The following is an 11633-nucleotide window of genomic DNA, read 5'->3' as shown; positions in this document are numbered from 1 at the left end:
GGAGGGGCAGATGGTGCTGTGTAAGTTCAATAGAATGACACTGGGACAAAAAGGGTTACATTATGGAAATAGCTCACAACATTGAGCCTCGCTTGAGTATAGAAAAGCTTATTTAACTTAGTTGTTCAAAATGGGTAAAATATTTAGTGCAGTTAGAGACAAACTCCTCTGGTAGGGAGGTTAAAACCAATACATAATTTAAAATGGGATTTTTAGGGGTGACAGCAATAAGCAGTTTGCATAAAGAATGATGTACTCTAAAATTCACTCCCTTAAAAGCTAGGATAGGCAAAGGAGAATCTGTCGATGCTGTGTACTTAAATTTTCAGAAGGCCTTTGAAAAGGTGCCATATGTGAGGCTGCTTAACAAGCTAAGAGCCTATGGTATTAAAAAATATTCTATTAGAATATGGTATTAGAAAAGATTCTATCATAGATAAAGCATCAGCTGATTGGCAGGAGGCAAAGAGTGCGAATAAAGGGAGCCTTTTCTGGCTGGCTGCTGGTGAATAATGGTGTTTCACAGTAGTCTGTGTGGGGGACCGATTCTTTTTATGTTATGTCAATGGTTTGGATGATGGAAGTGATGGTTCTGTTGCAAAGTTTGCAGATGTTACTAAGATGGGTGGTTAGCCAGGTAGTTTTGAGGAAAATGGGAGGCTACAGAAAGACTTAGACAAATAAGGAGAATGAGGAAAGAAGAGGCAGATGCAATACACCATTGAGAAGTGTATGGTCATGCACTTTGGTAGAAGAAATGAAAGGGTTGAATATCAGAATCAGGTTCATTGTCACCGGCATGAGACATGAAATTTGTTAACTTAGCAGCAGCAGTTCAATGCAATACATAATATAGAAGAAAAATCACAAAATAAAATAATATATAAATCAATTTCAGTATACATGTATTGAATAGATTTTAAAAAATGCAAAAAACAGAATTAAAATCACGCAAAAACAATATTAACAAAAAGTGAGGTAGTGTCTAAAGCTTCAATGTCCATTTAGGAATCGGATGGCAGAGGGGAAGAACCTGTTCCTGAATCATTGAGTGTATGCCTTCAGGCTTCTGTACTTCCCACCTGATGGTAACAGTGAGAAAAGAGCATGCCATGGGTGCTGGAGGTCCTTAATGATGGACACTGCCTTTCTAAGATACCGCTCCCTGAAGAAGTTCTGGGTACTTTGCAGAGCCCAAGATGGAGCCGACTAAATTTACAACCCTCTGCAACTATTTTCAGTCCTGTATAGTAGACCACCCCTACCTGACAGTGATGCAGCCTATTAGAATGCTCTCCATGGTACATCTATAGAAGTTTTTGAGCACATTTGTTGACATAACAAATCTCTTCAAACTCCTAGTGAAGTATAGCCACTGTCTTGCCTTCTTTATAACTGCATTGATATGTTGGGACCTGGATAGATCCTCAGAGATCTTGACACCCAGGAACTTGAAACTGCTCACTCTCTCCACTTCTGATCCCTCTATGAGGATTACTGTAGTATGCGTTCCTTCATCTTACCCTTCTGGAAGTCCACAATCAGCTCTTTCAGCTTACTGATTTCGAGTGCCAGATTGTTGTTGCGACACCACTCCAATAATTGACGAACCTCACTCTTGTATGCTTTCTCATCTCCATCTGAGATTCTACCAACAATAGTTGTCTTATCAGCAAACTTATAGATGGTATTTGAACTATGCCTAGCCACACAGTCATGGGTATATAGAGAGTAGAGCAGTGGGCTAAGCACATACCCCCGAGGTGCGCCAGTGTTGATTGTGAGTGAAGAGGATATGTTGTCACCAATCCACACAGACTGTGGTATTCTAGTTAGGAAGTTGAAGATCCAATTGCAGAGGGACGTACAGAGGCCCAGGTTCTGCAACTTCTCAATCAGGATTGTGGGAATGATGGTGTTAAATGCTGAGCTATAGTCAATGAACAGCCTCCTGACATAGGTGTTTGTGTTGTCCAGGTTGGCTAAAACTGTGTGAAGAGCCATTGACCTATTGTGGTGATAGGCAAATCGCAATGGGTCCAGGTCCTTGCTGAGGCAGGAGTTCAGTCTAGTCATAATCAACCACTCAAAGCATTTCATCACTGTCAATGTGAGTGCTACCGGGGATAGTCATTAAGGCAGCTCACGTTATTCTTCTTAAGCACTGATGAGTCCTAGTTCATCAGTCAATGAAGGTGAATGAGCAAGTGCAACAGGCAGTGAAGAGGGCAAATGGAATGTTGGCCTTTATTACAAGGGGAATTGAGTACAAGAGCAAGGATGTCCTTCTGCATTTGTACAGGGCCCTGGTGAGACCACACCTGGAATATTGTGTACAGTTTTGGTCTCCAGGTTTAAGGAAGGACATTCTGGCAATTGAGGAAGTGCAGCGTAGATTCACTAGGTTGATTCCTGGGATGGCAGGGCTGTCTTACGCAGAGAGATTGGAGAGATTGGGCTTGTTCACATTGGAATTGAGGAGATTGAGAGGGGATCTGATTGAAACCTTTAAGATAATTAAAGGATTTGATAGGATTGAGGCAGGAAATATGTTCCAGATGTTGGGAGAGTCCAGTACCAGAGGGCATGGATTGAGAATAAGAGGTCAGTTATTTAAAACAGAGTTGAGGAAAAACTTCTTCTCCCAGAGTGTTGTGGAGGTGTGGAATGCACTGCCTCGGAAGACGGTGGGGGCCAATTCTCTGGATGCTTTCAAGAAGGAGCTGGATAGATATCTGATGGATAGGGGAATCAAGGGATATGGGGACAAGGCAGGGACTGGGTATTGATAGTGAATGATCAGCCATGATCTCAGAATGGCGGTGCAGACTCGAGGGGCCGAATGGTCTACTTCTGCACCTATTGTCTATTGTCTATAACTGTTGCCTTTTTGAAGCAAGTGGGAACTTCCACCCATAGCAGTAAGAGGTTGAAAATGTCATTGAATACTTCTGACAGTTGGTTGGCACAGGTTTTCAGAGTCTTGTAAGGGTTCACTCTCTTTAAAGACAATCTAACATCGGCCTCTGAGACAGAGATCACAAGGTCATCAGGTGCAGCAGGGATCCTCATAGCTGTGTTAGTATTCTCCCTTTGAAAGCAGCATAGAAGGCATTGAGTACATCTGGTAGTGAAGCATCGCTGCCATTCATAGTGTTGGGTTTCACTTTGCAGGAAATAATGTCTTGCAAACGCTGCCAAAGTTGTCATGCATCCCATGTCCCTCCAACCTCATTCAAAATTGTCTCTTCGCCCTTAAAATAGCCCTCCGCAAATTATACCTGGTTTTCTGGCACAGACGTGCAATACCAGACTTTCGAGCCATGACCCTTCAGCAGTCCTGCTGAAAGGTCTCAGCATGCAATGTCGACTGTACTCTTTTTGGGAGATGCTGCCTGGCCTGCTGAGTTCCTCCATTTTGTGTGTGTCACAAAAATGATTCCAGGATTAAACGCATTATCACATGAAGAGTGCTTGATGGCTCTGGGCCTGTATTCACTGGAATTTAAGAGAATGAGGGTAAACTAATTGAAACCTATGGAGTTGTAGAAGGCCTTGATTGAGTGGATACAGAGAGTGGATATGGTGGTAGTGTCTAAGCCTCAAAGTAGAGGGGTAACCTTTTAGAACAGAGATGAGGAGAAATTTCTTTGGCCAGAGAATGGTGAATCTGTGGAGATCTCTGCCAGAGGCAGCAGCAGAGGCCAAATCTTTATGTATACTTATGGCACCCAGATCGGACATTATATAAATTAATGACAGAATAGACTCATGTAGTTAAGTGGTCTACTTTTGTTTCTATTTTCAAATTATTCATTTTCCTTTTTAAAAATTATTCTTTACTATTTGCAAGTGGAGGATACTAGTAAATAACTGGTGTAATCTGAATGTCATTTGTGGACATGAAGATGGTTAGCTTTTTGTAAGGAAGGTGTGTAATTTATTTGCAGAGGTGATTCCTTGCCAATGGCAGCACTGTGAAGAAATTTTGTGTTACGTACCCCATAACTGGGTCACTTACCAGCAAAGATAGAGAGGTCCGTTGAAGTCTGATGGTACTATTTTTAACAGTATTTATTGATAAAAATACACAAAAAGAATATCAATGCCAACATACAGATAACACACGTTGTCACTACTAAGTCTAAAAGCGCGGGTATAATAATAATCACTAAGAAATAGCTCTGTCGTTGTCTAGGGAATAATGTATTGTCCAATGGAAATATAAAGTCACTCAAGTTCATGCAGGCTGCAGCCTTTGGTTGGAGTCAAGAGAGAGTTTAAAACTTGCCCATTCCTTTTATGATGTCAATCCTTCGAGAGTCGTTGGGGCTGAATCCTCCTTTGTTTTAGCTAAAGCCGTTCTTCCATGGTAAGGCCCACCAATTCCGAGGCAAATGGAGAAGGACGCACGTGGGCTTTCCACCAGCTGTCGCTATTACGCTATTATGGGATTTCTAGCATTTCTTCTGGTGTGTCTAAAGGGGCTGTTCCCCAGACCCTCTTTTATCCTGACTCACAGGGTCTCTGATGTCAATCAGGTTCGGATGATGCCATCCCTCAACCAACCCCCTCTGATCATTCCCTGAGGGCTTCCATGAAGTACAGTACTCAATACACAATTCCGTCTCCAAGAGACAATGGCCGTTTTCTGTGGCTTTGTATTGCTGAGGGCCAGGACATTCCAAACCTCTCTCTCTCATTTCCTGGGTCTCCTGACCTGAATTAATAGCGATCTCGTGATTCTCAAAAAGGAGGGGGCGACTTTGGACCCTTCGGCCCCTCAGAGTTGGGCACAGGCGTAACACCCCCTTTCTTCAACGCGTTTTTACCATCGGTAAAAATGAAGTAATACAGAGTCTAACAGGATTTTAGAATCTAACACAATACAAAAGTTTTTTTTCTCTACAGAGTAATACAGTTATACATTCAATTCAGCATCTAAACAGTCCGCGAGCACATGATCACTTTCTTTAATATGCTGTATCTTAATATCGAACTCTTGCAGCATCAGACTCAATAACCTCCTGTTTTTATTTTTCATATTGGCCAAGAACACCAACGGGTTGCGATCTGTGTAAACAACTATGGGTTTTTGCGCTGGACAAATGTACACTTCAAAATGTTGTATCGCCAAATCAAGGGCCAACAACTCCTTTTCCACGGTAGAGTAATTCCTCTGGTGTACATTGAACTTCCGAGAGAAATATGCTACCGGGTGCTCCACTCCATCCCCTGCTTGCTGTAATAGGACTGCTCCTGTCACTCGCCTTCGACGCCAGGGAGAAGGGGGCTAACAAATCGGGTGCTTTTAACACAGGGTGATGGCACAATATGGCTTTTAATTTTTCAAAAGCATTCTGACAACAATGGCTCCATTCAATTTTTTCCTCCTTCCGTAGGAGTTTTGTAAGTGGGAGAGCAATATTTGCAAAATTTTTACAGAATTTCCGATAGTATCCCACCGTGCCCAAAAACCTTCTCAGTGCCCTTTTATTGGAGGGTACAGGGACCTCAGAAATAGCCTGTACCTTCGCCTGCACAGGAGCCAACTGCCCCTCTCCCACCACATACCCCAAGTATGTGATCGTGGCGTGACCAAATTCACTCCTTGCGAGGTTTACTGTAAGTTGGGGTGCCGACATCCTCTTAAACAGATTTTCTACAGCCTCCATGTGCTTCCCCCAAACTACCACATCGTCAAGATAAGCCTTGGTGTGGGTTAACCCCTTTATCACAGTGTCTATCATCCTCTGGAATGTCCCTGGTGCATTTTTCATTCCGAACAGCATAACATTGTACTCGTACAACCCGGATGGGGTGACAAAGGCTGAAATTTCCCGAGCACTGTCCGTTAAAGGAACGCACCAGTACCCCTTTAACAAGTCAATTTTAGTGATGTACCTCGCCTTCCACAGTTTATCAATGCAATCATCCACCCTGGGGACAGGGTAAGCGTCTGTCTGAGTGACAGCGTTTACCTTTCTGTAATCGGTACAGAATCTTATGGTACCGTCCGGTTTTGGGACAACCACGCAAGGAGAAGACCACGCAGAAGAGGATTCGCGGATTATCCCAGCAGCTAGCATATGTTCAATCTCCTTTCCTACTAGCTGGCTCTTTTCTGAATTCAACCGATAAGGGGCCTGTTTAATAGGCGGTGTCGAGGTAACTATCACATCATGTTTCGTCCCACTACACCTTCTTGGGACATCTGGGTATAAATCTGTATGCCGGTTAATGAGCTGTGTTACCTGCTCCCGCTGTTCAGACTCTAAGTGACTAACTTTATACGCAAGGCTTGCTAATATAACAGAGTTCTCCAATCTGGTGGGTACTATACTTATCTTTTCAAACCGCTCTGGTTCCTCCTTACCACCCCCCTCTACCTCATCAGCTTTCAGGACCGCACCGACCACCGCGGGGGTTGTTTTATGGTACCCTTTCATCATGTTCACGTGAACTAACTGGGTCGGCTTTCGCCGATCGGGGGTTTCAATCACGTGATTCAGCGAGTCTATTTTCTTACACACTGTATACGGTCCTTGAAACCTTGCCTCTAGGGGGTGGGTAACTACAGGAAATAGGACCAAAACCTTATCGCCCACGTGAAACTCTTGCTCTCTCGTTCGTTTGTTATACCATTGGCTCATTTTGATCTGGGAGTCTTTAAGGTTTTCTCTTGTCAAGGCGCATACCTTATGCAGCCTTTCCCGGAATTTCAGAACATAGTCAATCACACTGACTTGAACGGTCGGACTGGAGCCATTTCTCTTTAAGTAGGGTTAGAGGTCCCCTCTGTTTGTGACCAAAAACGAGCTTAAACAGACTGAACCTCAGAGAGCCCTGAACTGTATCCCTTACTGCAAATAACAGAAGGGGTAAAGCATCATCCCAGTCTCGAACGTTTTCCTGACATTAAGTTTTAATCATGGTCTTTAGTGTAGCGTGGAATCTTTCCAACGCTCCTTGGGATTCCGGATGGTATGCAGAAGCTAAAATTTGTTTGACCCCCAGTTGGGTCATCATCTGCTGAAATGCTCTGGATGTAAAGGTACTCCCCTGATCCGACTGTATCTCCTTAGGCAGCCCCACTGTGGTAAAGAATTTAATGAGGGCCTTTACCACCACAGAGGTCCTAATATTTCCCAGAGGCACAGCCTCTGGAAATCGTGCAGCGGCACACATCAGGGTCATGACGTACTGTCGCCCACTTGCAGTTTTAGGTAAAGGACCCACAAAATCCACAATGATTCAGGAGAAAGGCTCCTCACCTGCGGGGATGGGTCAGAGGGGTGCCTTAGAGATAACTTGGTTCGGCTTACCCACCACCTGACATATATGGCACCTTTTACAATACTCAGCAATATCTTTTCTCAGGTTTAGCCAATAGAAATCTCTCATAACCCGATCCACTGTCTTCTTTACTCCCAAATGCCCCCCTAAGGGTCCCTTATGAGCTAAGTTCAAAATTTCATCCCGATACACTTTCGGGACTACTACCTGATGTACCACCGCCCAATCCTCATCGACCAGCACCGTGGTGGGCCTCCATTTTCTCATCAACACACCCTCTTTCAGGTAGTAACCCTCTGGCTTTGTCTCAATCTCGGTCTCAGAAAGAACTGACTCCCTCAATGGTACCTGCTCCTCATCACATTCCTGTTCTCGCACAAACTCTCTTCTGGCTAAGGGTAGGCCTACCTCCTTCCTTTTGCTCTTTTTTTCCTCCCTACTCTCCGTTTTAACCCCCTCTAACCCTTGTTGGTACAGGGTTGGTAAAAACATCTTGGCCAAGTCGATACTGGCCAGATTTAAGCCGGTCTCTGTCTCAGCTGCCTTTCTCGACATGCTGCGAGTGATCGCGCATGCGGGATAGATCTTGGAATCTAGGGGCGGGTCCTCAACCCTCACAGGCTTGTTTGTCAGCTTCACGGCTTCACCCATTTTACCACCCGCTAAGTCGTTACCAAGAAGGACGTCCACGCCTTCCCCCGGTAATTCTGACAGTACCCCCAATTCCACTGGTCCAGATACCAGCTCACAATTCAGAATGATCCTATGCAAGGCACCACTTCGGTCCATTTTCCTATTCCTCTCAAGGCTACCTCTCCCGTCTGAGGACCAAAATCTAGTACCTTACTGCTAATCAATGACAGCTCTGCTCCCGTGTCTCTCCAGATCCATACTGGAACTGGTGGGTCTCCCTCTCTCACAGACATGGTTCATTCTGAATGAAACGTCTCACACCCCTCCTGTACTCCATCTACCTGGGGCTCTCTCGTCGATTTTCTGATCGATGCAATACAGCCTATAGGTATAGCTGCTCTCCCTTTTCCTGGCTCCTTCCTCGGAGTGGGGCACTTAGATGCAATGTGACCCACCTTTCCACAACTAAAGCAGGTCAAGCCAGGAAATCTCCTGGCTTCTTGCCTCTCCTCCTCAATTTTACCACTAGCTCCCGGCTGAGTTTCTCCCTTAGCCGGCGGGCTTTCTCTACCATTCCCATGGTCTCTCGGGTAACTTTTATTCGAGGAAAACTTTGTCTTGTGGGTTAGGGCATATTCATCTGCGAACCTAGCAAATTCGGAGATGGACTTATTCGGCTTCTCATTCAAATACATCCGGATATCCTCCGAAACACAACCTTTAAATTCCTCAATCAGAATTAACTCCCTGAGACGCCAAAAATACCCCTTCCACTGTTTCTGCTGTACACCAATGATCCAAGAGCACACCCTTCTCATAGGCAAACTCAGTATACGTCTGATTCCACCCTTTCTTTAAATTTCTGAACTTTTGTCTATATGCTTCAGGTACCAATTCGTAAGTCCGGAGAATGGCCTCCTTTACTTTGGCATAATTCTCCGCCTCTTCCTCCTCCATGGACAACGCCACATATGCCCGTTGTGCCTTCCCTTTTAACACACTTTGTAACAGCGCCATCCACTGATCTCTGAGCCACTTCTGATTCACTGCCACCTTTTCAAAAAGCAAGATATAACTATCAACATCCGTCCCCTCGAACGGAGGTACTAACCTCAACTCCCGACTAACATTAAACCGCTCCTCTTGGTCTGACCTTTGAACTCTTTGCTCTTGCCTTAATGTCTCCATATCCAAGTCATGTTGCCTCTGTTTCTCTTTCTCTGCTGCTTCCAGCTGTTTTACCTGAATTTCATGCTCTCTTTGCTTCTCAGCTCTGTCCGGCTCCCTTTTCACCTCCAACTCCTTTAGCTGGAGCTCATGCTCCCTTTGCTTGTTGGCCCTTTCTTTTTCTTTCTCAGCCCTTTCTTTCTCTCTCTCAGCTCTTTCCTTTTCTTTCTCAGCTGCTTTAACTTAATTTCATGTTCCAACCTTAATTTCTCCAACTCTAACTGAGCCGTTTCACTAGCTGGTACCTTTTCAGGGATATTTTCCAATACCTCAGCTGCAAACACATTCTTCTCAATATAATACTGAGTTATGGCCCTTCGGACCTCCCGCTTTTTCATGGACAACCTCACCTCTGCGAGGTTTAGTCCCTTCGCCATATTTATCAAGTCCGATTTGGTGGCCGCCTCCAGCGCATCCAGAGTCGATTTTTCTATAAATTCATCCACGTCCATCTTTGCTGGTTTCCCATCTGGCTACCCACGTACCACATTCAAGTTTGGACTTACAAGCCAGATTCACTGGCCTCCCAATTTGGTGTCAAATCCCGAGACGAGAACCCCAATTTGTTACATACCCCGTAACTGGGTCACTTACCAGCAAAGATAGAGAGGTCCGTTGAAGTCTGATGGTACTATTTTTAACAGTATTTATTGATAAAAATACACAAAAAGAATATCAATGCCAACATACAGATAACACACGTTGTCACTACTAAGTCTAAAAGCGCGGGTATAATAATAATCACTAAGAAATAGCTCTGTCATTGTCTAGGGGATAATGTATTGCCCAATGGAAATAGAAAAGTCACTCAAGTTCATGCAGGCTGCAGCCTTTGGTTGGAGTCAAGAGAGAGAGTTTAAAACTTGCCCATTCCTTTTATGATGTCAATCCTTCGAGAGTCATTGGGGCTGATTTCTCCTTTGTTTTAGCTAAAGCCGTTCTTCCGTGGGGAAGAGTTATTTATTATTGTGCTTACTGATGGTTTTCTGGCTTTGCTCATCAATAATAAGACTAATCAAACAACACAGTTCATTAGATATTCCAGGGCCTGACAGCACTGATTTATACAGTAGGATTATAAGCCCTTACCAAATATTAAACTGAATGTTTTATGATGTAGTTCTGCCTATGTCTGTTAGTTATCATTTTTTCTCCAAGCTATTAATGAATAATATAGTTTATGGTTTCAACTCTAAACACAATAAAATTACTGATGAATCATAATAATTTAGAGGGTATTACATTCTTAGAACTTATGATATTGTTATAAAACTATAGTTATGAAGAAAGATTCTTTCTACTGGAGCAGAAAAGACAGATTTATTAAAGGCTTTTAAAAATTAGTATGAATTTTGGTAGACAAAATAAAATGATTTTTATTGGCTGCATATAATAATAAATCAATATAAAATCATTAGGGATTAGAATTTTTGTTTGCACAATAATTGTGGCAGCATATTTTGTTTTGCCACAATGGGAGGCTAAGGCCAAGATTTATGCATCTTCAAGAGAAATTGCGTAGCTATTTGGAGCCATTTCCCTCCATAGATGCTGGTTGACCCATTTAATTCCTCCACCTTCTTTTAGTGCAGAGGAGACCATGAGACAGTATGTTCAGCTTTAGCAAAAGCCTGATGCGCATGTTATCTACTTCTGTGTTGTAATTTTATGTAAACAATGTAATAGAGTTTTCATTCATTGAATAGGTTATTGATTGAACTCCATGACTCTGGATAAATTTTCATTAAAGTATGGTATTGTGGGACTTCACCCTTTTAGATGACAAACAATGTAAGCAAAATGTTCATTCAATATTTCTCCTTCAATCACTTCTTAAAACATACAGACAATTCATTACTATTTTTATGAACCTTCTCGATAGAATTAAATTGGTGTAGTAACATTTCTACTTCTATCCAGAACTTTTTATCAATCCTGTTCTCTAAAAGTCTTCGTGAAGGTTTAAAACCTGATGGAAACACTCAAAAATTGAATAGACAACACTCTAAATAACAATAAATCAGTTATCTACATTTCCATAAGCACTACAGGATAGAAGCATACACAATGGGAGGAGGCTCTGATCAAACAAAAGCAAATGAGACTGATTTTATTTGATCAAAATGCAGCTGGAAAACTAAATAAATATAGGAAGGGTTTCACATTCCAGTGGGACAGAATTATGAGGATCTAACTCTAGAGCATCTTGTTTTTCTCCATTTTACCACTAGTAATTTTGCTTCCTTTCGTCTAGGCCTTGAAGTCTGAAATTCCTTTCCTGAATTTCTCTGCCTCCTTTCATTTAATATTGTTATTGATGCCTATTTCCTTATGGTTCTCATATCTTCTTCTTGGGTTTTGTCTCAACATTACATCAGAATTGTCTAACTCTTTTATATTCATCCATCTATAACATCATTCAATTTTTCTCTCTCAACTAACTACATCAGATGCTGGGAATTTGCTATAGCTCTGAC

This window comes from Hypanus sabinus, chromosome 1, assembly GCF_030144855.1.
Source record: "Hypanus sabinus isolate sHypSab1 chromosome 1, sHypSab1.hap1, whole genome shotgun sequence".
Taxonomy (NCBI): domain Eukaryota; kingdom Metazoa; phylum Chordata; class Chondrichthyes; order Myliobatiformes; family Dasyatidae; genus Hypanus; species Hypanus sabinus.
Note: the sequence above shows the minus strand (reverse complement) of the source record.